Genomic DNA, 27254 nt, shown 5'->3' on the forward strand with positions numbered 1-27254 from the left:
CAGAGCCCGATAGAGACACTTTCTGAGCCCCCCTTAAAAAAACTGCCCGTGCTCAGACTCGGTGAGACCCGACCCACTTAAAGAGTGCATGTTTCAGCTCTGCCATCTTGTGGCAAGAGGGCAGCGTCATGGAAGGGGTGAGGGAGGCTTTCTTACTCCCTCCACCAACCTCATCGCCTACAAAAACAAAAATAAACTTTCGGAGGCTCCCTATCATGTTCTGGGGTGTTTTCCCACATCTTACCACCCCTTAATGGATAGTACCTGCTTAGAGTCTCCAAAGTCAAACTGGAAATCCACTCACTGCAGGGAGTTCCAGCCCACCTTTACTGCAAGCAGGTACACAGTTAGTCTGAGGTCTCAGAATGCAGCAGCGATATTTTGTTTCGGATTTTCATGACTTGCATGAGTTGCCTAGATGTTAAATAACAGCAATATTATGGAATGCACTATTATCTGCCAACCTGTGCATCAGTGTTTTCCGTGGCCTATTTACATAAAATACGCATATGTGGATGCACCGCGTTTACGGTGTTTCGTCTGGTTGTTCATGTTTTTGTGTAAGCGTTCCAACAGCAGCTGCCCATTTATACGTGCTGGTAGAGGTCGCAAAAAGAGTGTGTCTGGATCAACAAAGGTCAGCCTGACCGGTTAGACAGGTAGGAGCTAGAGATGCGCTGAACGTGCAGGCTCCTGGCTGCCTGAGCTGAACTTTGCCAGGCAGAGGATTTCACAGCCTTGTGGTCATGACCTACTCAGCCTGGCAAAAGTGCCTCAAGGCCCTGCTCCTTATGATGAGTGGTAGCGTAACTAATTGCCTCGGACCTGGGCGCTTCTGTCTTAAGCCCTGAAGTGCCTAGGGCCAAAAGTCAATCAGTGACACCTTGTCACAGAGTAGGGTGTGGTAAGGAATCTCACTGACCCCATCACACTTTGACGAGGTTAGGACTGCTGCCATCCCTTATTGGCTGACCTAAGGTCCCAGGTGTCCTGGGACCTCTAGGAGAGCTACAGTTAATCCTAAAACGCTTGCCACTAAGATGGCTGCTGCTACGCGGGAATTTCTTCTGCGCATGCGTAGGTCATACCCATGTGACGTGAAGTACTCGCAGTTCTGGTGGGAATCCTTTGCACTTGCGCATTAGCAATAAGATGGCTGCTTTATGTCCTCACATGCCGAAGCTTGCACTGCAACTTTCGCTATACTGTTTGTCTGCACTAATCCTAATGCTATAGTTATTATAAAGTAATGGGAGTTATATAGGGATTCCTGGTATACAGTGTAAGCCTTTATTTCTGTGTTCTAAATTGTTTTCCTTTACTTTTCATGTATCAAATCTTTTGGGCCTGGGAGGTGCTTACTACTCCATTTTAGAAGTCCCTACTGCGCATGTCACCCTGGCAGAGGGAAGAAAACCTTGTACCAGTGGAACCCAGCCAGCTGGCAGCCACAGCCAAGATGCTCCTGGGAACCGACCTGTAACCCAGCAAGACGAAGTCGAACTGTACTACATTTGAAACAATTGTATATGAATATTGTATTAACCATTGTTAGGTGAAAAGCACATGTCATAGGAACCCCAAATTCAATAGGCGGTCCCAAAAGATGTAAATTAGGGCTTGAGAAAGTCAAATCCTAGTTGGTGTGATGACCTGTCCTTTCTTTTGACCAATCGAAATTGGAGATTCTTACACTTGCAACATTTTGGGGGTGGTACACTGACCCGAAAACAGTATAACTAGCCTAGGTTTAGCTAGAGAAATTGTCCGACTTGTCCGAATAGCTGACCTGTCACTGACCCAACGCACTCAATAGCTGATCCGGAAACAGAGGTGCTGCGGAGCACTCTGTCCGACTGTCTCACAGACCCATTCGGGGTTTTGAGAACCTTAAGTGCTGGCGGAGCACTTTGCTGGGGAATTCGATAACCCAATCGGGGTTTTGACTGATAGCTGCAGAGAGGGTGTAGCGCAAGCGTTGCAACTGAACTGCGGGTGCTGGTCTTACCTTGGTGATCCTGTCCTGATCCTAATCTGGTTTTCCTGTCCTGGGTTTCCCCTCTGCACCTGCTGGCCTACCGGCGACCGTATTTCCTTGGGGTTTCTCCTGTCCTTAACTGACCCGTGGCCAGGGTTGGTCTCCACACCGTTCTAGGTAAATATAACTCGGAGGGACCCCAATTTGCGTCCTCTATCTCCTTGCTTTTAATAAATCGTACTTGCACATTGTTCCTTTTCTTACCCTCCCTGTGCGGACCTATAAATAAAGTCTTATACTTTTGCTGTTTATTAGCATGCTCCATTTTTTCCCCATCCTATAAGTACATTCCTACAAACAGTTCATGAAATATAGATGTTCCTTTTCTTTACCCTCCTTTAGCCAAAGTAAAGTGATTGCTCTGGAGTATTAGCGTGTTCCAATTTTTACCTTCCCTAGAGCTACATGTTTCCTTCAAATCTTCTATAGATTTATTAAAGTTCTCCTGCTTTGCCCACCTTGAGGAGTATACAATCTGTGACATTCTAGCATGTTCCTTATTTTTCCGTCCTTTAGTCACTCCACATCAAGTCTAAATTCCTGTAAATTTCTTACTAGCATGTTCCTTGTTCTTACTTTCCCTTTAGGCTTCTAAATGGTTGGTCTTATTATTTTCTTACACGGATATACCCTTTTTATGATATTGGTTATTGATAGCCTACTTACTGTTAACTTTCTGCTTGCTGAGATTGATGAAATTTAGATAAAGGTTTTCAAAACTTCCTGAGTCTGTGGTTATTATATGAGTGCGGATATAGTAATTGGTATTTGTATTTTGGTGTCTGCCTTCCTTTTACGGCTAGCTCTCTGATCCATTGTGATCATAGGTACCCGTGACATGGATTGGTAAGTAGGGTACAGTGGAAACAATAGGAATGAACTGGGTTACTGGTAGTAGAGTGTAAGGTTAAGCGATTAATAAATATGGTGAATTGAATTTATGGGCCCAAGTGTGCATATGGTGAAAATAACGGTTGGGTGTCCTGCGCGCCTTATCAGTAATTTTCTGGTAGCAGAGGAAATGGTTAGGGACTAGTTAAAGGTAGGTAGGACTAGTTAGGATAGGTAAATAGGTAAAACTGCTGCTAAACTGTGAACATTTTATTGCTGCTAAAAGTATTGATCGATCAAAAGTGAAATTGTCAATTTTAATTGCTTTGAAAATTATGAAATGTTTTAAATTGTTTTTCTTGCTGCTATATTGATATATGTACTAATACACTCGTTAGTGATTGTTATATGTTTGTCTGGAATCCCCGGGGGCAGAATAGCGGGTGGTGAGGAGAATCCACCTCGCAGTGAGGTCAGTTATTCGAGGAAAATTGATGCAGGTTAGGCAGAACTCGAAGCACTAATTAGGGTTTTCTGTATAAATGTATGAATAAATGATAGCAAAGAGTTCGCTGGCAAAACTTCTATTATGATATCACCTAGTAAGGGTCACATGGAAGGAGTAGCAGGTTCATCTGAGCTTGATTGGTAGCAAAGGGGTTCACTGGTGAAACTTTTGGCTTAGTATATATATCCCAAAGTGGATGAGTCGAAGGAGTAGCAGGTTCACTAATGCTTCTGTGAAGAGTAGGCAGAAGGGATCTACTCACAGTATTTGAAAAGTAAATAGAAGAGGTTTACTTGCAGTGAAACAAATCTTTTCTCTCTAGACACTCTAGTACAGTGGCGAATGTGTTTGCGTAGTGAATTAAACCGAGCACTTGCACTTTAAAGAGTAGAAATCGAAGTTTCTTACTGTGTGGAGGAGGGAGTCAGTTGCGGAGCTGCGCTGACGTCAGTCAGTGCCGCGCTGGTATTGGTCAAAACAGCGAGCGTGTAGCGGAGACAGAAATTGTAAAGGATGGGTGAACACAGGAGCATGAGAACTCGTTTACGAGTAACGTCGCGCACCTATTAGTTGAGACGGTTTGAAATCGCACATTGGATTGGTTGCAGGAAAATAAAAGACGCATTTGTATTGGAAGCAATTTTTGTAAACAAAGATCATTTGCGAAAAGGTATATATGGTATTCGAGACATCCAGAGTCCCGACCGGATCCTAGATCTCAAGTGTTTGTAAGAGATCAGTGGAGAACAGCTAGAAATTGCATCATGTACGGAAGCAAAAGGAAAATTACCTTAGTAAACAAAGTAAAGAATTATTTCAAGAAAGACAAACCTATCAAAACTAGAGAAGGAGTTATCATCCCACCACCTAATACTCCCGCATCATTTATGATGTTTGACAGAGGGTACCATGCTTGCGTATGTTTGGAAAATTGGGTGGAATATACTAAAGATGACGGAATTTTGGCATTTCCGTTAGAAGGCACATTTAATGGCAGGATTTTGTTCAATTTGAGGACCCGAATGAATGATTTACATTCCAGACCTAGACTAACGCAAGATGAAGTCTTAGAAGAATGGGAAATAGAAGCTTTTGAGCGAGACAGACCCAGGAATGACAAAGGGTTAACAAAGTTTTACCCGAAAGTAAATAGAGAGAGCCAAGAAAAAAGAATGAAAGAATGGAGACAGAACATGATGGTAGAAGTACTGTACCCTGTAATAACAGTAGAAGAGCCCATGGGAGGGAAAAGGACAGAGAAAACAAAGCATTTAATGACCAGTGGGGATTCAGATGATGATTATCTTGAGGAATTGTTAATGAAGAATCCACCACCTTATATTGAGGGATCAAGACCCAAGTGCGAGATATATCTGACTAAGACCGCCTTATCAGGAGGAACCAAGACCTTTAAGTACGGGAAATCCATTCCTGAAACCTAATTATGGTGATGGACCAAGTATGACACACCCAACTGCCCCGAATTTTAGTCCTCCATTAGTTCTGCAAATAGTGCACGAAACAACCATGGAAAAGGTACTGCAGGATAGAGAACGAGAAGCTATAATTAAACAAAGAACAAAATTAATTCAGAAGATCTCCCAATTGAATACAAGTCCTGAAGCTTTGACAATTCCAGTTACTATTGGACCAGTTGTTCCTTTGTACGGGGATAAGCAGAATAGTCCGAAAACTCCAGTTATCACCCCATCCGTAGTACAGCCGAGAAGAGAGCCCTTAATTGTAGATCAGGCAAGTGCAAGTGAAAATTTGTGATTTCCTTGATGGACTTATCGATAAGGGAACCAGAAGGGGGTTCACAGAGGAAGAACACTCCTTTCACTTCGAGAGAAGTGCAGATTGGGTCATCTACGGGTACTAGAAGTGCCACAGTAGTGACTCCTGAAGAAATTGAAAGATGGAGTCGAGAATTAGAAAAACAAAATTCTCAGCCGAAACCATTAGATATTTACAAATTGAGAATAGAAGTAGAAGAACTGATGGCTGGAAATGTGGGCTTGGACAGACTAAACACCCTGACTGAAGAAGAATTGCTATTTATCTGCAAAAGCATCACCCGTAATACCAGAGTGTTCCATGAGAAATTAATGGACACTGCAGCTAGTATGGGAATAGATATTGGAAAATCTAAAGTGTTGCAAAAACCCTACAGAGCAGAATTCTCTGACAAAGATTTGGAAAACATGAACGTGTCAGGGAAAAAGGTACAGATCAGAGAATTGTTAAATTGTTACAAAAATGGGGAGAATTAGAAAAATGGAAAGCCAGGTGGGCAAAGAAAAAAAAGAGGAAATTAGATCCAAGCAGATGCTTCTAAGTATGTCTTAAAAGAAGCAGACAAGGCAGAAAAATTATATCCTATGCGAGAAGTGCCAGGTGGAGGATATGTACATGTTCCATGGTCCCGACAGGATATTGTGTCCTTTACAAATGACTTCCCAAAATTACGAGAAAAACCTGTAGATTGGTACAGACAGGTCGAGAGATTTGTGAAAGTTCAGAAATGCCTCCTGAAAGATCTAGATGGGTTCTTTGACATCGTAGTTCCTGTAGATTTATGAACAGAATGTAAAATTGCTGTAGATTGGCCTAGTGAAGAGTACCAGAGGGACCCAAAGACAGGGGCTCCTTCAGCAGATGTAATGAAAAAATACAATCAGGTAATATTGCATCTAAAAGGAAAGGTGCCTGCAAAGGAAACTGATTGGACCCGAATAGATAGAACTACCCAGAATCGAGATGAAACTGTACACTCTTATTATGAGCGACTGTTACAGTGGTCTGGACAACATTGAGATGAAATATATGACCCACTTCATTTATCGATTTGTGCTAGGGTTAAGACCTGAGATTTCACAGTGGATCAAAGACAATAAAATTTGCTGCCAATCTAAGCCCATTGATGAGGTCCTGAAGTATGCTAAATATTGCGAGGATGAGCTGGCAGATAAACGAAAAGCGTTAAAGGAAAAGGTCATGTGGGCACAGGTAAAATTAGCAGAGCACCAGGAACAGCAGTTGAGTAAAATGACTAGTACTCAGAATCAAGGCCCCGGGGTGGGGGAAAGCCCAGAGCGAAAATGAGCCGAGAGGAAGCAAAGAAAAAGTTCCCCTGCCAAGGGAAGATTGGAAACTGGACGAGTGTAAGGCTGTGCAGAATGGTAATGTGCAAATTAATGATTTAAATCCACAGAAGCAGAATGAAACTCCACGGAAGACTCAGCAGCAGGTAAAACAGAATCAGTTGCCTCGTGCGCCTAGACCAAATTATAGGAACAAAGCACAACAGGGTGAAGACAACGAAGGTTGGGAAGGAAGGGAGGATAGAAATGCAGCAACTTCAGAATTTTTGTTAAATGACACATTTCTCTGTGATGACACCTACTGACGGTGCCTGAGGGGGGAGGACGAGGAGTGCGTGCTTTGCGCCTCCTTGCCGGTGGACCAGTCAGGGCCATACATTGAAGGAAAGGTTGAAGGAAATGACGTCACCTTCCTGTTGGGACACTGGTGCTACCCGTTTTACTGTGAGAACAGCAGACGTTCCCAACATACCCCTCTCGGAGAAGCGATCCAAGTAGTGGGCGTTTCTAATCAGCTAATTAGTACCCCAGTTACAGAAACTATGGAGATTAAAATTGGGAATTGTAAAGAAATGCATAGATTTGTTGTGTGTGATTCCAGTCCTGTAAACCTGCTAGGACGAGATTTGCTGTGCAAAATGAATTGTACTATCTTTTGCACTCTAAATGGCGTCGAAATTCAGACCCCAGATGAAGATGGAATTTACAAATTAATGTTAGCAAGACCCGACTCAGAAATTAAAAGACTGACAATACAAGACTTACCCGAAGAGCTCCAAGAGACAGTGAAACCGGAAGTATGGGATTTTACTGGAAAAGATGTAGGATTCATGGCAAATGTTGACCCAATTAAAATAGCCATAAAAGAAGATGCAGTCTACCCAAATACTAAACAGTACAAAATGAGTGCAGAAGTAAAAGCAGGAGTTGCTATTGAAATAAAAAGATTACTAGAAGCAGGAATTTTGCAAGAAGTATTGAGCAGTCCTTGTAACTCACCGATAATTGGCATCAAGAAACCTAGTGGTAACTACAGGGTAGTACAGGACCTGCACAAGGTTAACAAAATTGTGGTTCTGTGCTGTCCCGTTGTGCCAAACCCTGCAGTGATTCTATACCAAATTCCATGGAATGCTGGATGGTTTACCGTCATTGACTTATGTCATGCATTTTTTTCAATTCCATTGCATCCAGACAGCAAATTTCTTTTCTCATTTGAATTCGACAGCCATGTCTACGTCTGGAATCGCGTCCCTCAAGGGTACACAGAAAGGCCCTCAATTTTTAATCAGATTCTGAAAAAGTGCCTTGAAACCCTAATATTGCCCGGAAAATCAGTTCTGGTGCAATATATAGACGACCTCTTGGTGGCGTCTAAGAGCAGAAACGACTGTTACTGACACCATGCTGAACCATTTAGGTGAAGGTGGACATAAAGTGTCACCAGAAAAGCTGCAGTTCTGTACCACATCAGTGAAATATCTGGGGAAACCAGATAGAGAGGTATCAGGAAAGTCACCACAGAAATAATTAGAATAATTCGAAACATGGAATTGCCCAATACCCAGAAAGAAATCAGAATGTTTCTAGGAGTTGTAGGATACTGTAGGCAGTGGATTGTGGGATTTGCAGTCCTAGCAAGACCATTGATAAAAATGACAAATAAAGGAGCAAAAGATCCTGTAGAGTGGGATGACGAAAGCAAAACTGCCTTCGTAAAACTGAGAGAGTGTCTGTGTACTGCTCCTGCATTAGGAATGCCTGACTATTCAAAGGATTTTGCACTGTTCTGTGACACACAAGATAATTGTGCACTTTCAGTCCTGACCCAAATTCATGGTTTGACTCGACATCCAGTGGCATACTTTTATTCCACATTGGACCCAGTAGCAGCTGGATTACCTGGATGCTTGAAAGCTGTAGCTGCAACATGCACAAGTCTGGAACAGAGTGAGTCCATTGTGATGGGACATCCAGTAACTGTGTATGTTCCACATTCTGTTGCGATTCTATTGACGAGAACTAAAACCCAGTACCTCACACCTAGTCGGCTGACTAAGTATGACAGAATCCTTGTAGGTGCAGGAAACGTGACAATTGCTAGATGTAATATTCTGAATCCAGCTACTTTACTGCCTAGCTCATTCACAGCAGAAGTGAGGGAGGAAATCGAACATGACTGCATTGATTTGACTGAGTTCAGTACAAAACCACGCCCAGACATAAGAGAAAGCCCTCTGATTAGTGAAGATGAGTTGTTTGTAGACGGCTCATGCATGAGACATGAGGAAGGTGGCCTAAGTGCTGCCTACTCAGTGTGCACTCTAGGAGGTCCAGTGGAAGCATCCTATTTATATGGAGTCAAGTCTGCACAAATAGCTGAATTGGTTGCATTGACAAAAGCTTGTAAATTTGGGAGGAAGTCAAAAATAACCATATACACGGATAGCCAGTATGGTTATGGGGTTGTGCATGACTTTGGCCAGCTATGGATGCAAAGGGAGTTCCTGACTTCTCCAGGCACCCCTATCCGAAATGGAAAATATGTACAGTATTTACTGGAATCAATCCAGTTACCAAAATAATTGGCTGTGGTCAAGTGTGCTGCTCACAAATCTGGTGATGACAAAGTGACAGCAGGTAACCGATATGCTGACCAGTTAGCCCCACATTGTGCAAGATACCAAGTATCACTCAATATAAAGATTGGGGGAAATGGAAACAGCTTCCAACTTTTGATGCTAGAGGGAGTGAATACATGGGAGGAAGTGAGAGACTTGCAGGAAGCAGCAGAGCCACAGGAAAAGCAAAGATGGAGAAACTTTGGTTGTCGAAGGAAAAATGAAGATGGGGGTCATTGTTTACCTTGATGATGTGCCTGTGGTGCCAGACTGTATGCTTGCTCCTATGGCTAGGTTAATACATGGAGACACACATTTAGGCAGGGACGCCATGATCTGCATGTTTCGTCGGACCTGGTTCAATTTGAAATTCAGAAACGTAGCAGAGGCACTCTGCCAGAGGTGTTTGATTTGCCAACAATTTAACCCTGGAAAGAAAACTGTGGTATTACCAGGAACTATTGGAAAGGTAGAAGGCCCCTTTATTAGACTACAACTAGACTTTATTCAGTTGCCCCCTTGTCGAGGAATGAAATACCTACTTGTCATTGTCTGCCTATTTTCAAAATGGGTGGAAGCTTATCAAGCACGTAGAAATGACAGCATCACAGTAGCCAAATTATTACTCAGGGAACTAATACCTAGGTACGGATTCCCAGTCACAATTGAATCAGACAGAGGAAGTCATTTCCAGAACGAAATAATTAAGCAAATCTGTGAAGCTTTCAAAATTACGCAAAAACTGCACTGTGCATATCACCCAGATGCACTGCCTCTTGTGTTGATGGGACTCAGAAGTATTCCAGACCGGAACACAGGTTTGAGTCCCCATGAAATCCTGATGGGAAGAGCAATGCGGCAGGCATGGGTGCCAGGATACAAACTGATAAGCATATCTGATGATTTGGTGCTGGAATATTGTAAAGAGCTGGCTGACCAAGTGCGTTCTCTCTCTCACCAGGTTGGGGGAGACGCCGACGCCAGGCCGACGACTCCTGCACATGACCTGAATCCAGGTGACTGGGTAGTGATAAAGAAGCATACTCGGAAAAGTTGCCTTGAACCGAGGTGGGGAAAGCCACGACAGGTGATACTGGTAACCACCACAGCTGTGAAGTGTGCAGGAGTACCTCGCTGGATCCATGCCAGCCATACGAAGAGAGTGACTGAACCTGACGAAACTGAGGCTGAAGGTTGCGCAGCTGAAGGATCCCAAGATATCGGTCCTGAAGTAGCTGAAGAAGAACAACCGAGCTCCAGTCAAGAAGATTGGGTCCAAATAATCGATCTGACAATCGACCCTATACGAACAAGAAGACAAATTAATTTAGATAGACAGTGGGATAGTGAGGACAAGACAGGTGAAGAAGAAGGTACTCAGATCATCGAAATCCAAGTCAAATCTGATTCTGAGGAGGACCAGATAGGGAGAGAACAGGTAATTGACACTCCACCACAAACTCCTGAGAAAGGAGAGGGACAGATAGAAACGAGGGCGAAAGTTCAAGCGGAAGAAAATCAAGAGTTCGAAGAGCTTGAACAGGAACAGATAGGATTAGACAATTGTGTTCAGGAAGAAGAAATCGAAACAGATCAAAGCCAAAATCAGCATACACCTGAACAAGGACAGCTTAGGGACCAGGCAGAAGAAACAGATGAAAGACCTGGACCTAGTCAGTTAGGGAACAATACAGAAGACTAATTTGATCCCAATGTGCCACAACTGAACGAAAACAAAAGAGTGTTTGAAGAAGGCCAAGACACAGTGCCAGTTAAAAGACTCAGAAAAGGTGACTCAGTACCCAGATTTGTGAAAAGACTGAGATTGCGACTAAAGACAATAAACGAAGAGGCTGAGCAAGTAAATGAGGTCTCAAGTCAAACTGAACCAGCAGTAACAAAGCCTAAGAGAAGAAGTGCTCGTATCAAGAAACTTAACAACAAATACCCGAGTCCTGAGTGGACTTACTTTGTGCTGGAAGAATTTGAGAATCTGGAAATAAGTGACGAAAGTGAGGAAGAATTGGTTGCTGACCAGACCAGTGAAGAAGCAAATCCAACCTGAAAAGTTACTCGAGTAAGCAAGCTGTGAAGAGTTACAAAGAGGGGTTGAAGCTTCTTTTGAGCCAAAATGTCTGATTCTTCTGTGAATGGGAGACCGAGACGAGGTTGTTTAAAAACATGCTGCCAAGTATGTTTATGTAGTGTAGCAATAGTACTGATACTTTGGATAGGACTAACCATAACTATTCCTTCTATAATGAGTAAAAATCCCAGTCTGTACCCAAATAATAGACTACCTGATGACACTGTAGAATCACACACTAGAAGTACACCACGAAGAGTAGACGTACTAGACAAACCACTTAGCCTTAAACAAACACAGTTAGATTATGAAGCACCAGATGAGGAAAGATTGCATTTCAATAAGATCAAGAATAAAACTCATTTAAATGTTTTCGCAAACCTGTTAGTACATTATGTAGAAGCTATGAAAATAGATGATTGCTATGTCTGCATGAAGCTACCCACTTAGCTGGTGTGACTTACCACCACTTGCCCTTAACCTATGGAATTTCCTGTAGCATACTAACTAGTTTATTTTATAGAAGAGGACCTTTACAGTATTATTACTCAAATCTTGACGTGACATTTGCTGAACTTCCTGTCCGAAGAAACCTGAACCCTGTACATACAACTAGAGATGTAGCTAAATACATGAGTGACTATTTTCTAACTATAGGAAAAATAGAGATAGATAATGCACACAAGAATAACTTAACCTGTTCATTACACGAAAAGGAAAAGGAATTTCTGAATATGGTAGAGAAAAGGAGAGAAAGTTTCCAAAGGAAAGCCAAAGACAAGAACCAGAAAAATCGTAAATGGGCAGAGAGTGTAGGGAGCACCTCAAATAGTGGAGCTAATGCTGCCATGTTACTGGATTTCGAAAAGAAAGGGAAACTTGGTCTTAAAATAGAGAAAACTAGTTATTATAACAATATTTTTATTGGTTCCAGTGAATGCGAACACAATTACAAGGTAATTGGGGGTTGGGGTTTCAAAGATGGGTCAGAGCCTGTGTTTCCAGGAATTTATTTTATATGTGGAAATAAGGCTTATTTCAAATTGCCCGACCATTGGTACGGGAGCTGTTATTTTGGTATTGTCTTCCCAAAGATATACCATGTGGGGAAAATCACTGGAAGCACTGAAAAAACGAATGAATTAGCGCGTACTAAAAGAGAAAGTGCTGGTGAAATAGTAGGAGATATTTTTAGTGCACTGAAACCTACAGTGGGAGTGGTTCTGAATACACACAGAATTTGCAAATTGTCAACAGTTGTGGATCGGTTATCAACCGACACTGCTGGAGGTTTCCCGATGGTCAACACCGAATTGGTTGCGGTGAGATCAATGGTTTTACAGAATAGACTTGCTCTTGACACGTTATTGGCAAAAGAGGGCGGAGTCTGCAGAATGCTGAAAGCGCAACATTGTTGCACTTACATACCTGACAAAAGTGTTGAAATCAAAGGGTATGTAAGGAACATAACAAATTTGGGAAAAAGAACTCAAACCACTTGGAGGTTTACAGTGCCTGGAAGAGACTTACTGATGGTCTCTCCGCCGTAGGTCATTGGATTTCTAATTTAGGTTAAAGTCTTTTGAGTAAAGTACTGATGCCAATTGCGGGAATAGGTATAGCAGTATTTATCATAATAATCTTCTGCAAATGTCGCAAACACCAAAAGAAGTACACTGTGAACAAGAGAGGAGTGAAGAGAAATGTGGATGAACTTGAATTAGAGGAACTGAATATTCAGATTTATAAAAGGGTGAACAATTCTCACCCTAATAAAGAGACTAAAGAAAAGCTGAACAGAATGTTTGAAGAGATTGAACTGGGAAAAATGAGAAGAGTTGGCATCTGGTTCTATTAATTTGTGATGATATAAAATATCATCAAAGAGGGGATAGATGGAGCAAGGATTCGCATGTAAAGCGACTTGCTTGTATCAAGAACCTCAAATAATGTTAATAAAATATAATCAACCTGTTCGTGTTACTAATATTGCACATTTTACATTACACAGGGTGTCCCAGTGACGCTTGCTTATGTGTTTACTCATCCTAAAACGCTTGCCACTAAAATGGCTGCTGCTACGCGGGAATTTCTTCTGCGCATGCGTCGGTCATACCCATGTGACGTGACGTACTCGCAGTTCAGGTGGGAATCCTTTGCACTTGCGCATTAGCAATAAGATGGCTGCTTTATGTCCTCACATGCCGAAGCTTGCACTGCAGCTTTCGCTATACTGTTTGTCTGCACTAATCCTAATGCTATAGTTATTATAAAGTAATGGGAGTTATATAGGGATTCCTGGTATACAGTGTACGCCTTTATTTCTGTGTTCTAAATTGTTTTCCTTTACTTTTCATGTATCAAATCTTTTGGGCCTGGGAGGTGCTTACTACTCCATTTTAGAAGTCCCTACTGCGCATGTCACCCTGGCAGAGGGAAGAAAACCTTGCACCAGTGGAACCCAGCCAGCTGGCAGCCACAGCCAAGATGCTCCTGGGAACCGACCTGTAACCCAGCAAGACAAAGTCGAACTGTACTACATTTGAAACAATTGTATATGAATATTGTATTAACCATTGTTAGGTGAAAAGCACATGTCATGGGAACCCCAAATTCAATAGGCGGTCCCAAAAGATGTAAATTAGGGCTTGAGAAAGTCAAATCCTAGTTGGTGTGATGACCTGTCCTTTCTTTTGACCAATCGAAATTGGAGATTCTTACACTTGCAACATTTTGGGGGTGGTACACTGACCCGAAAACAGTATTACTAGCCTAGGTTTAGCTAGAGAAATTGTCCGACATGTCCGAATAGCTGACCTATCACTGACCCAACGCACTCAATAGCTGATCCGGAAACAGAGGTGCTGCGGAGCACTCTGTCCGACTGTCTCACAGACCCATTCGGGGTTTTGAGAACCTTAAGTGCTGGCGGAGCACTTTGCTGGGGAATTCGATAACCCAATCGGGGTTTTGACTGATAGCTGCAGAGAGGGTGTAGCGCAGGCGTTGCAACTGAACTGCGGGTGCTGGTCTTACCTTGGTGATCCTGTCCTGATCCTAATCTGGTTTTCCTGTCCTGGGATTCCCTTCTGCACCTGCTGGCCTACCGGCGACCGTATTTCCTTGGGGATTCTCCTGTCCTTAACTGACCCGTGGCCAGGGTTGGTCTCCACACCGTTCTAGGTAAATATAACTCTGAGGGACCCTAATTTGCGTCCTCGATCTCCTTGCTTTTAATAAATCGTACTTGCACATTGTTCCTTTTCTTACCCTCCCTGTGCGGACCTATAAATAAAGTCTTATACTTTTGCTGTTTATTAGCATGCTCCATTTTTTCCCCATCCTATAAGTACATTCCTACATACAGTTCATGAAATATAGATGTTCCTTTTCTTTACCCTACTTTATCCAAAGTAAAGTGATTGCTCTGGAGTATTAGCGTGTTCCAATTTTTACCTTCCCTAGAGCTACATGTTTCCTTTGAATCTTCTATAGATTCATTAAAGTTCTTCTGCTTTGCCCACCTTGAGGGGTATACAATCTGTGACATTCTAGCATGTTCCTTATTTTTCCGTCCTTTAATCACTCCACATCAAGTCTAAATTCCTGTAAATTTCTTACTAGCATGTTCCTTGTTCTTACTTTCCCTTTAGGCTTCTAAATATTTGGTCTTATTATTTTCTTACACGGATATACCCTTTTTATGATATTGGTTATTGACAGCCTACTTACTGTTAACTTTCTGCTTGCTGAGATTGATGAAATTTAGATAAAGGTTTTCAAAACTTCCTGAGTCTGTGGTTATTATATGAGTGCGGATATAGTAAATGGTATTTGTATTTTGGTGTCTGCCTTCCTTTTACAGCTAGCTCCTGATCCATTGTGATCATAGGTACCCGTGACGTGGATTGGTAAGTCGGGTACAGTGGAAACAATAAGAATGAACTGGGTTACTGGTAGTAGAGTGTAAGGTTACCCGATTAATAAATATGGTGAATTGAATTCATGGGCCCAAGTGTGCATATGGTGAAAATAATAGTCGGGTGACCTGCGCACCTTATCAGTGTATATCTCCCGGTTACATATGGTTCAATCCTTCTCAGTATGGGTGAGTAAGTAAGTAAGGCGTGACACCAGATTTTTATGTAATGTGCTGATTGAATGAAGTGTGGATAATATTATTTCATCCAAAGGACCTTACTTTGTATTCACCTCTAGGAGAGCGACAGTTATGTTTTCTGTGTTTTTTTTAAATGTTTGCTGCATGCAGGTATGAATTTGTCAGTGAGTGCTGTGACTAGGTGGGTGTGTGCTCATGTGTGAATGCAAGCTTGTGAGTGAGGTGTATGTGTGTGTGTTCCTTTCCACCCAGCCCTTCCCTGGTAAAGTTACCGACACTTCATTTTAAACATTACCCCACCCCCCAAGGTTCAAAAAGTGGATCAACCTGCACGCTCGGAGGTCATGTAGAGATTATGTACATCTACACCAGCTCGAAAACCGAGCTAAATAATTTTTTTAAATAGTGACGTAAAAACATTTTCATGTTATATGTATAGTTTGCCAAACCCGGGCAGATAAAAAGATCATGTGGCTCTGTATAGGGGCCGCAAAGACTACGCTCGCGGCAGCATGGAAAAAGAGAGAAGCCACGGCGATTTCCCTCTGGCATTTTAGATTATGGAAGCTCCTTAGTCTAGAACAAATGTCAGACATCTTCAGGGATGACTTTAAAATTTTGAATTCAAATGGGGCCCCTTGGTCACCTTTCTATCCCAAGGTCTGCCTTCTGCTGTCTGCCTGTCCTCCATCAGAGCACTTCACCTCTTCCAGCTATGAAGTACAATCCCTGAAGCCCTTCGCAATTCATTTTTCTTTTTGTGTTCCCTACTTTCTTTTTTTTTCTTTCATGCCGCCACCATATTGTTGGAGGTGGGTGGGAAGGGGTTGACTGATTCTTTCTCGTTCACTGCTCTAAGGTTGGGAGCCGTTTTTACTCCACTGTAGTACTGTTGATACAACGTTCTTGCTGCAGTCAAACTTCAGATAAAGCTGCCACAGATATCAACGAGAAAATTCTTGATTTGCCTGTCGCGCTATGTGTAGAGCGGGGACATAGCCTGACCCTATTATACTAGAAGCTGTAACCCTTCAATGTGCAATCTACAAAGTCTGGGCTGGGGTCCGACCCTAACGGTCTGTATGACTCTTACCGACGTCTATGTCTGTTATGTCCTTTCAATCTCATTTATGTAATGACTGCAATGGTAACGGGAGATAATGTACTCTGCCAAAACTTTCAATAAAAATACGTTTGACAAAAAAAAAAAAACTCCGCCGCATGGAGCTCCACAAGCGGCGGAGTGCGTTAGAAAAATGCCATTCGCTGTCATTTTCAGCGCTAGGTGTTTGTCAGAGCTGTGAAATTATCGCGAATAGCACCATGTACAGCGCAAGTGGGCGCTGCTTCCTTTCTGCCGCTCAAGTAGATTTTCTACCAGAGCGGCACCTTTCTTAACGCAAACTTTCAGTTTCTCAACACAAGCGGTCGGTAGCATACGCAGCCACTCTTATTGAGAAATCGGACCGCCCGCGCTGAAAAATCTCGCAGGAGGTGGACTTTCCTCGCTCGCGATCACCAACTTGATGTTGCCGAGCGCGAGCGAGGAAAAAAAGACTCAGCTCTGCTTGTTTTTTGGAACTCCACGAATTCCGTGTAATGCGGAGTGCAGAAAACTCTACAAACTTCGCGAGCGGAGCTGAGTTCACCGCCGAGGCTTAGTACGAGCGAGCCTGATCTGCTTATGATAATCATTCAGCGCACGTAATGTCTTTGTCTAGGGTGCAATAGCTCCTACCTCACTTGCATTTTAGGAGCTTACTGCCTTTTTTATCCGCAGAAGGTCCTCCGTGAGCCAATCAGCAAAAGGTCTGGAGCGAGACTTGTTCCGCGTTTTCCAGGGGGCTGTAGCATCTAGAACCTCCTCAATCCAGGCAGAAACCTGCTGACTGGCAACCTGGGGACAAGTGTCTAGGCATAGAGGCCTGCCGCTCAAGGCAGACGTATGGGAGTGATAGAGGTCCATTTTCGAGGTTTAATAGAGTGGACAAGTAATGGTTTCGGCAAAGAATCTGAAAAGGGATAAACGCGTGATCAGACCAGGCAGTTAAAGTAGCTCCCCCGGCTCTTACTAAGGTTGAATTGGAAAGATGGGGTCAAGAATATGCCCCTAAATATGAGTGAGTTAATTTACCAGCTGTTGGAAATAAAGCGTCTTTAAGTCGTTCCTCAGGCTTGTAGCTATAGGAGAGGTCTGATTATCAAAGTGTAGGTTAACATCCCCTAAAATTAGCGGATTAGAATGAGTTACACCTACATATCCATCACATGCCTTTCATAATAATGTTCTTTAATAAAGCACAGCCTTCCATAGAGGTGTGGTTTAGAACATCGGAAATAATGGGTGTTACTTTTGCACACATGTATTTTACTCATTTTGGTTACTTTGTAAACCGCAACTAATAGTGAAACCTTACGACGGACCCCACGTGCTTAAGCTTTAGCATGGCATAACATTCTTGCTCCATGCATCTACCACAGGGTTTCCAGGGCCATGAAAGGAAAAAGCAGTGATATTAACAACTACTGAATGTAATGGGTGCACAAGTGCAGGGGAGAGAGTCTACACTCCAAAAGTAATCTTTTTGTGCTCTTTACTTTATATCTAGCCAGATCTTTTCCACAAAACAAAACTAATTTGATCGCTAGATTGCCATAAAAAAGCATTTCATACACATTTGTACAAAGCAAGAAGTACCCACAAAACGGAACATAAAAATGGTTTGGCAGTATGGGAAGGAAAATCATTCATCAAATAGCAATTTACCTTGTGTTCGTCCACCTCAAGGAACATTAACTTGCCAGGCTGACCCCTAAAGTCACTATAATAACCTGAGCTCAACCTCCTAAAAGTTGCAACACAAATCAGACAGTCTCAACTTAGAGGAATGTTTAAAGTATTTATGCAGTAAAAAAAAAAATAAAGTGTACTAATATAAAAAGATCAAACAATAAAAATCCCAAAAGGAAATATAAAAAGTAAAATGTAATAAATAAAATTACACAAAATACAAGTGGAACAACATCCAAATGGAACAAGAAATATGATTTTTTTTAAATTTTATGTAAATATTGTGCCAAAAAGTAGTAAGCCCCAATGATAGTCTATGTAATCCATAGATCAAGACCTAGGCATGAATTCAGACTGACCGTGATGGAGTGATGTTCAGATACACAAAGCAGGTTTGACCCGGTCTAAGGTACCTTCAGAGAATCTTTTTGATTTTTTTAATGGAGTTTTAACTCCTCTAGCAGAGAAATCCTGAAGTTGTATCGGAGGAAGATTAATCGAAATCGGAAGCCTTATCAGAGGTCCCTTTGACTGTGCCGGTGGTTGTGGAAGACCAAACCTTTTCTAAATCCAACCTTTTCAGGAGCAACTCCTCTGGGTCAAACTTTAGGCTTCAAGAACCTTGGGGACTAGGGATCACTTAGTTGAGGCCACCAGCAGGGTCCAGTTGGTACTGGTCAAAAGGCCTACAGGAGCTCATTGCGCCCTTTTAGCCATAAAGGAGGTCAGCTCACTGACCGTTGGAAGTCCACTTCTTTGTCCTGTGGACAAAATGCAGCAGGTCCAGTTGTACTCCTCTCTGGTTACAGCATGCAGGGTGCAGTCCTCTTCTGATCATCCTCAGGTCCAGAAAGTGTTTTTGAGGAGGGATCCTCAGACAGCCACATTTATGGTTGGCACTAGTCAATGCGCATGTATGTCTTCTTGACACTGTAACCAATGGTGTAAATCGTGTGAAGGGAAACCCTACCAACTTTTTGAGCAGTTCCTGTTTTAATCAATCAATCATAATATTTGTAAAGCGCACTACTTACCCGTGAGGGTCTCAAGGCGCTGCGGGTGGGGATGCTGCTACTGCTCGAAGAGCCGGGTCTTAAGGAGTCTTCTGAAGGACAGCAGGTCTTGGGTCTGCCATAGGTGGATGGGGAGGGAGAACGATCTGCCGCTGGAGGTCGCACTTCGGGTGCGGGGGACTGTGGCCAGGGCGAGGTTGGCGGACGGGACCCGACGAGTGGGGGTGTAGCAGCTGAGTTGGCTGTTGAGGTACACTGGTCCAGTGTTGTGGGGTACCTTGTATGTGTGGGTGAGGAGCTTGAAGGTTATCCTCTTATTGACTGGGAGCCAGTGCAGGTCTCTCAGGTGAGGTGTGATGTGGCTGCGGCGAGGGATGTTGAGGATCAGGCGTGCAGAGGGATTCTGGATGCGTTGAAGCCATTTCAGGAGTTTGGCTGAGGCTCCTGCGTAGAGGGCGTTTCCGTAGTCCAACCTGCTGCTGACGAGGGCCTGGGTGACAGTTCTTCTTGTTTCAGTGGGGATCCACCTGTAGATCTTGCGGAGCATGCGTAGGGTGTTGAAGCAGGAGGAAGAGACGGCGTTGACCTGCTTGGTCATGGAGAGGGTGGAGTTGAGGATGACCCCTAGGTTGCGTGCGTGGTCGGTGGGTGTTGAAGCTGTTTCCAGTGCGGTCGGCCACCAAGAGTCGTTCCAGGCCGAAGGGGTGGATCCGAGGATGAGGACCTTCATCTTCTCAGAGTTCAGCTTCAGTCAGCTGTTTCTCCTCCATTCGGCGACGGCCTTCATTCCTTCGTGGAGGTTGGTTTTGGCGGTGTGGGGGTCCTTGTTGAGGGAGAGGATCAGCTTTGTGTGGTCGGCGATGATGTTGAGGTCGTGCAGTCGGGCGACGTAGGCGAGCGGTGCCATGTAGATGTTGAACAGAGTTGGGCTGAGGGATGAGCCCTCGGTACGCCGCAGATTATCTTGGAGGCTTCGGAGCGGAAGGGGGGGAGGCGGACGCTCTGTGTTCTGCCGGTGAGGAAGGAGGTGGTCCAGTCCAGGGCCTTCTCTTGGATCCCAGCGTAGTAGAGGAGTGTTCTTAGTGTGTGGTGGCAGACCGTGCCGAAGGCGGCTGACAGGTCCAGGAGGATCAGGGCCGCTGTTTCTCCACTGTCTGGCAGGGTCCTGATGTCATCGGTGGCGGCGATGAGGGCAGTTTTGGAGCACTGGTTGCTGTGGAACCCAGACTGATGGGTCCAGTATGCTGTTTTCCTCGAGGTAGCGGGTCAGTTGTTTGTTGACAGTTTTCTCGATGACCTTCGCCGGGAATGGGAGCAGGAAGATGGACCGGAAGTTCTTAAGGTCCTTGGGGTCCGCCTTGGGTTTCTTGAGTAAGGCGTTGATCTTGGCGTGCTTCCAGCTCTCCGGGAAGGTTGCTCTCTCGAAGTAGATGTTGATGACTTCCGGAGATGGGGTGCGATGGCGGTGCTGGCTTTGTTGAAGATGTGGTGTGGGCAGGGATCTGATGGAGATCCGGAGTGGATGGTGTTCATGACCTTGGTGGTGTCGTCGTCGTTGATGTTGGTCCAGGAGAGTAGGCGGTTGGTGCGGATGGTGGTCGTGGGGGCGGGGGTTTCAGTGGTTGTCGTGGTGGTTGTGTTGTTGAAGCTGTTTTGAATGTCTATGATCTTGCGATGGAAGAAGGTGGCCAGCGAGTTGCACAGGTCTTGCGAAGGTGGGATGTCGTAGGAGCTGGGGTTGGAGAGTTACTTCACTATGTTGAAGAGCTCTTTGCTGTTGTGTGCGTTGTCTAGGCGATCTGTGAAGGAGGCTCTTTTGGCGACTGATGAGGTGATGGTGTCTGCAGGTGGCGTTCATGTGGGCTGCGTAGCTGTCCGGTGTTCGTTCATGGAGCCAGTTCTTCTTCAGCTTTCGGCAGGTTTGCTTGGAGGCCTGGAGGGTCTTCAGTGAACCACCTGGCTTTCTTGTTGGTGTGTCTGTTGGAGGGTCTCTTGAGCGGGCGAGGGTGTTGGCGCAGTCGTCGATCCACTGTCTGCGGCGGTGCCGGTGGGCTCGGCGGGGGGTGGGCCCAGGGCGAGGGTGGTGGTTAGCTGCTCTTCGGTGGCTTTGCTCCAACAGCGGCGAGGCATCTGTTGGGAGCGCTGGTGAGAGGTGGGTTTCCGGAAGGTGAAATAGATGCAGCGATGGTCTGTCCAATGGAGTTAGGTGGTGTGGTTGACGGAGACATGGGGGCTTGCGGAGAAGATGGGGTCGAGCGTGTGACTGGCGGAGTGGGTGGATGTTGTGATGAGTTGTCTGAGTCCGTGGTTGGCTAGGTTGTCGGTAAGGGTGGAGGAGTTGGTGTCGTCGTCGTTCTCGAGGTGGAAGTTTAGGTCCCCAAGGAGGATGTAGTCCATGGAGGCGAGGGCGTGTGTGCTGATGAAGTTGGCGATGGAGTCACTGAACTGTGGTCGGGGTCTGGGAGTCTGTAGATGAGGGTTCCTCCGAAGGTGGTGTTGGGATCTGTGTGGATCTTGAAGTGCAGGTGTTCAGCGGTGCTGAGGGGGTCGTCGGTGCTGGTCGAGACTCTTGAGGGTGTTTCTGTGGACGATGGAGATTTCTCCTTCTACTCCATTTGTGCGGTCCCTGCAGGTGATCTTATAGCCGTCCGGGATGCAGAGGAGGGGTTCATCCAGGTCTCTGTCAGGAAGGCGATGTCTGGGGAGGTTGAGTCGAGTAGGTCCCAGAGTTCAACTGCGTGTTTGCGGGCGGAGCAGATATTGAGGAGGATGCATCTGAGGTAGTTGGGTCTTTTCCTTGTCGGTGGGTTGGCGGGTCAGATGCCGGTGTAGCTGCAGTTCCGGTAGGAGAAGGGTCCTTGTGTGCGCTTCGTGGCGGCCTGGCAGCAGGGGCGTGATCGTCCGGTGTTGAGTGCGTGGAGGGTGCTGGAGTTTTAGTGGAGTCAGGTGGCGTGGCGTTCGAGAGGGCCAGTGGTTCTGGTGCTGGGTGCGGTGCTGGCGCGGATGGGCGCAGGCGGGCTTGCCTTTGGCGCGTCAGCAGCGGCGCCCGCTGTGCGGACAAACCGAGCCCCTCATTCCTAAAATCCAAGAAGAAAAACCCATTTCTCCATTAGGCAGAGCTCATGTAAACACAGAGGTGTGGCAAGTGAAATGAGCAGTTTCCTCTCCTGTTTCCACTCCAAACCAATTTTGGGTGCAGGTTCCCTCCCACTGGGTTTGAAGCCAGTCTCACTTTATATTTACTTGGAAAAGTGCACACACCGTTACAAGTTAATAAAATTCCTGGACCCACCCTAACCAGTCTTCCTGCAAGGGGAAGAAAACACTACCCCACTTCCAGGCCATTATTCCTGCTCTGGGAACAGTTTTCATAACCCATTATGGCCAAGCACAGGTTGGGCATCTGCTGGAGAGCTTATGCAAATTAGCCTCCAACACCTTCAGGCAGAGGTAATTTTCTAAAAGTTACTTTCACTAAATATCTATTAAAACTCTAAATGCACAAACAAATTGGATCTAACAAATACGACCAATAATCTTGGCATAATGTTTATAGTGATTTCATGTCAAAAGTTACAATTAAAGTTTATAATTTTCTAGGCTTTAGCTACAGCTTTGCCAGTGAAAATCGCTTTTGGGGCCCAGTCACTGGAGGAACATGCCTATTTTAATTTCACACATGTTCAACTTTAAAATATCTGGTACCCTACCTTGTGGGCGACACTGTTCTTGTCACAAGGTATTTTGAGAGGTCTGTATAGTAGGAGTTAGGCTGCTGCAGATACACTTTGCCTGTGAACCTTCCACATATCACATTGCTGCAATGGACGAAGTTACCCACTAAACAAATAAAAATTAGGTATTCCTGTGGTATATCTAGTATATGTTAAGATGGATGGAGGAGAGACCTCATGATTTGTGTGCGAGGCAATGGAACTTTGCAATGTGTAGTGATAAAGAAAGAGGTTACTGTATGCCTACACCGCATTAAAAGTGGCTTAAGGATATCTGGGCAGAGGTAAGCTAAACATGATTTATGGACCGAGGGAGTTGGGAAGGTTAGAAGAGCAGAGGACAATGAGTGGGGGTGGTTGTAAGGGGTTCAAAGTTAAAGGGATCACTGGGTATGCAACCCGACCGATCCACTGCATATCTGCGCATGATTAGAGATGAAAGAGACTGGGTTGAAGTAGGGATTAGTGACATATGACTCTACAGAGATTATACACACAAAAGGGTCTAAAGGGAAGTTTAAGAGATCAAGGGCCAGATGTAGGAACCCTAATACTGGTCGGTAACGGCCGAAATTACCGAATTTCGGCCGTTACCGACCGGTATTAGGCATTTGGGATGTAGGTGGCTACATTTCAGATTCGGTAATTTACCAAATCGGTATTTAGGAATTCAGTAAATTACCAAATTCTTAAATACCGATTCGGTAAATTACCGAATCTGAAATGTAGGAACCACTCAAGTGAATGCTTTTCACCTGTAAGGATTCGTTATTTACCAATAACGAAAACCGTTAAAAAAGCAATTTTGTGCTTTTTAAACAGTGCCATGTGGCAGAGATACATGCCCTTATGGCATGTATGTGTGCCACATGTGCACCCATGCACTATTCAGGGGTGCAACAGGTTGTCAATGTGACACCCTGCCACCCTTGTAGGTCTTCCCCCCTTACCCATTCGGTATTTACCAAATATGTATTCCCCATTCATTCCTATGGGCCTGGAGGCCCATAGGAATGAATGGGGAATACCGATTCGGTAAATACCGAATCGGTATTTACCAAATTTTACAGATTCGGTAAAAATTACCTCATTAATACCTTTATACCATTTACCCATTCTAAAATACAGAATCGGTAAAATTCGGTATTTTAGAATCGGTAAATAGTATTTACCTACATCTGGCCCCAAATGTGCATCATTTCCCAATAATTATTCAAAACACAAACAGATGCACATGGCCTATAAGACCAATCCAATTTGTTGGTTGTAAAAACAGATTGCCTTTACCAACTGTTAACAATAGTTTATGTTTAAGACGAAGGCCCTCACCCACCCTTACGTGGCACACTTCATCATAGAGTCCCCCCTCACACCATAAACCCAGGTTCCATGTTTCAGATAGGTATTGTGATCAAGGTAAATGTGTGTGCGTTCAAAGTAATGTATATTTAGATTTATCATGTTTGGAGCAAAGGTACTCCACATTCAAGTTCGGGTAGTTAAGTAAAGTTGGTGTGGAACCAAAAGAAATTTGCCTTCATGGCTAGAGTGGCGCAATCAATTATGAAAGAGATGGCGTTTCTTTCACCCAATAAGTTTTCATGTCGGAGAGTCTCTATCTTCCTGCGTGCCTCATCGCGAGAGACAAAATGTAGAGAGATACAACATCAAAGCTGACCAAGTAATTATTGCCCATAGCAAACTGGAGATCCCTTAATGCATTAGGGACATGCTTAGCATCCTGTAAATAAGATGGCATCTTCGCAACAATTATCTCCCACGCCAAATGTATGTGGTCTATGCTCCCTTTTGGAACACCTCTCTCAGTTTAGAGATTATTTCTTGAAACCCATTGTTATCATCTATTCACTACCCTGCACTCTACACACCCCACCCATGGCCTTGCTCTCATAAGGACCCCACCACTGCTGAAAACATTAAGAGCCCCTCCCTCTTTCTTTTGAAATGAGTTGTAGCCCACACCATGCAACCTGGGTTTATGGTGTGAGGATGGACCGTATAATGAAGCATGCCACCTTAGGGTGGGTGAGGGTCTTAGTCCTAAACAAACCATTATTGCCACATACACTTACAAACCATTTCTACAACCAACAAATTGGATTGGTCTCATGGATCATATGCATCTCTGTGTTTTGATTATATTGATGAGGCATTTTTGCTATATGTGGAGTGTGAGTGTATGATAAACATCAGCAGGAGTTCAATGATCATGCCATAATATTGTAATTGAACAGTGCCAGAACCAATCCTTCTAAAAGTAAGGGCTCTGTAAGTGAATTTCAGGCTAGGGCAGTTAGAGGTTGAGGGAAGATAAAAATGGTAAAGAAGGATTGTTAAGCTATCCTTCGGTATCTGGCAGTCACTACCTTTAGTTCTCCTCGACTTTGAAAAGGTATTCATTTCCATCCACTAGAAATGTCCTGTATCAAGTCATGACCAAAATGAACTTTGGTCCTTGGTTTCTGGCCCGTATCATTCTATTCATAACCTGTACCAGAGTGAGGGCTAATAGAGTGATGTGCGATGTCTGACCCCTTTCCTTTTGTAATAGGCACTGGACAGGGTTACCCCCCACCCCGTTGCTCACCCTAGCCATCAAACAACTAGCTGAATGGATCAGGAGAGGTGCACCAGTGCAGGGCTTTCAGTGAAAGGACATGACAGAGGACTGCATCTCCTTGAAAGCTGATATCCTACTTTTTTTGCATGACCGACCAGCAACTGGCGAATTACCTAAAATCTCCAGAACATATGGCTCTGCTTCAGGTCCTATTGTCAACTGGGAGAAGTCAATTCTGGCTCCAATCAAAGGGGAGATGTTCATCCAGGTGAAGCTTTCCCAACTTCAAGCCAGCACAGACTCATTTAAACTGAGTGATATATATCTCTTCCTATGCCCACAAATTAAAATATATCACCTTTGTTAGAAAAAAACCGATGAAGATCTGAAAAGTGGTCCACACTCCATCCCAAATAGAATATGGATATATGTAAATGTATATTTTACACCCTTCAGAATTTCCCAAATGCAGACTCCATTTTGTTTACTAAATCTGCAACTCATTTTGGAACTTCCTGTCAGCAGGCAAGCAGCTTAGGGTATTTCTGATCATATGCACCTTATCCACCCCAAGAGGGTGGCCTAGCTGCCACAAATATTCAGTATGATAAATGGGCAGCACGCCTGATCGTGATCAATGATTGCCTCTTCGGAGGTAGAGATCACTCAGCTCATCTTCAAGAGTTAGATCTTTTCCTGGAGAAAGACCCCCCCCACTTCCTCTATAGCTCAAAGATCCATCCTCCGCTAAACCAAAGGCACAAAAATGACACTATGGGCTTGGCATAACGCTCGGAGGCATATTGGGTGGTACAAAATACCCACACAAGAAACTCCGCTGTGGTTGGGGGATTGGCTCCCTGCCCAACCAGATCCTTAGTTTTCAGGGGTTGGCTCTACATTGGCATTTCTAAGCTAGGAGATGTCTGGGATGGTTGCCACAAAAGATTCTTTAGGGGGCTTAGGGATGGATTTTCATTGCACAATTTCCAATTCTTTCGGCTCCAGCAACAGCGGCATCTACTCAATCCCCATTGTGGCACTTCTGGAGTTCCAAACACTAGAGGCCAAATTGATACTCAAGCCAATTGGCAACCATGACATATCAAGAACCTATCCTCTCATAGTCAACTGGGTTGACACTCTGAATTCCCTACGCGCCAAATGGCAGGCTAGGAGGCTTGGATGATGACAAATAGAGAGCAGCCAGATTCGCCCATGTGAATTCGTCATTTAATACCGTCTTCATCCGATTCAGTTCAGCTACTTCCACAGGACTTACTACACACAAGGGAGGCTCTGGAAAATAGGCAATGGAACTTACCCCCACATAAACTCTTAGCTTAAATGCCGTCAGCACAATCTTTCAATGACTGCTGACTGCTTGATTATTAAACAATATTGGTCCCTCAACGAGCACTCACTTGCAGCAATAATGAGCAGGCCCCTTGATGGTAACCCACCAGTCCCTGCTATAGGGATGGAGGGTGGCCCTAGAAGCTGCCACCTGCTCCTAGGCATGGGCTGGAGGATTGCTAAGAGGGGCCTATCTCGCAAGTGGAGGACCAGAGAAGCTTCATCTCTTCAGGGGGCAGGGTACAGACCGTTGCTGTCCTATGGAGAAGAAACATTTTATAGCCAGGTGTTGCCCTTGGAAAAATAAACAGATATTGGGTGCCTGGTGGAACCACACCAAAACACTATAGTCCTGATGTACAAATACACCCTTTCTGCCAGGTCTTTGCTGGTGTGACATGGGACTCCAATGTCCCTCTCTTCCACACCTTCCCGCTCTGATCACACTCCTCTCACCCAGTCTCCCCTTTA

The 27254-nt window shown here is 44.4% G+C and overlaps 1 protein-coding gene across 1 annotated transcript in view; it reads right to left on the reverse strand.

Moving 5' to 3' along the window:
- DBT (dihydrolipoamide branched chain transacylase E2) overlaps positions 1 to 27254 on the reverse strand; it is a 182061-nt gene that overhangs the window by 43456 nt on the left and 111351 nt on the right. The window lies entirely within an intron of this gene.

Source organism: Lissotriton helveticus, chromosome 1_1 (assembly GCF_964261635.1).
Source record: "Lissotriton helveticus chromosome 1_1, aLisHel1.1, whole genome shotgun sequence".
NCBI classification, from domain to species: Eukaryota; Metazoa; Chordata; class Amphibia; order Caudata; family Salamandridae; genus Lissotriton; species Lissotriton helveticus.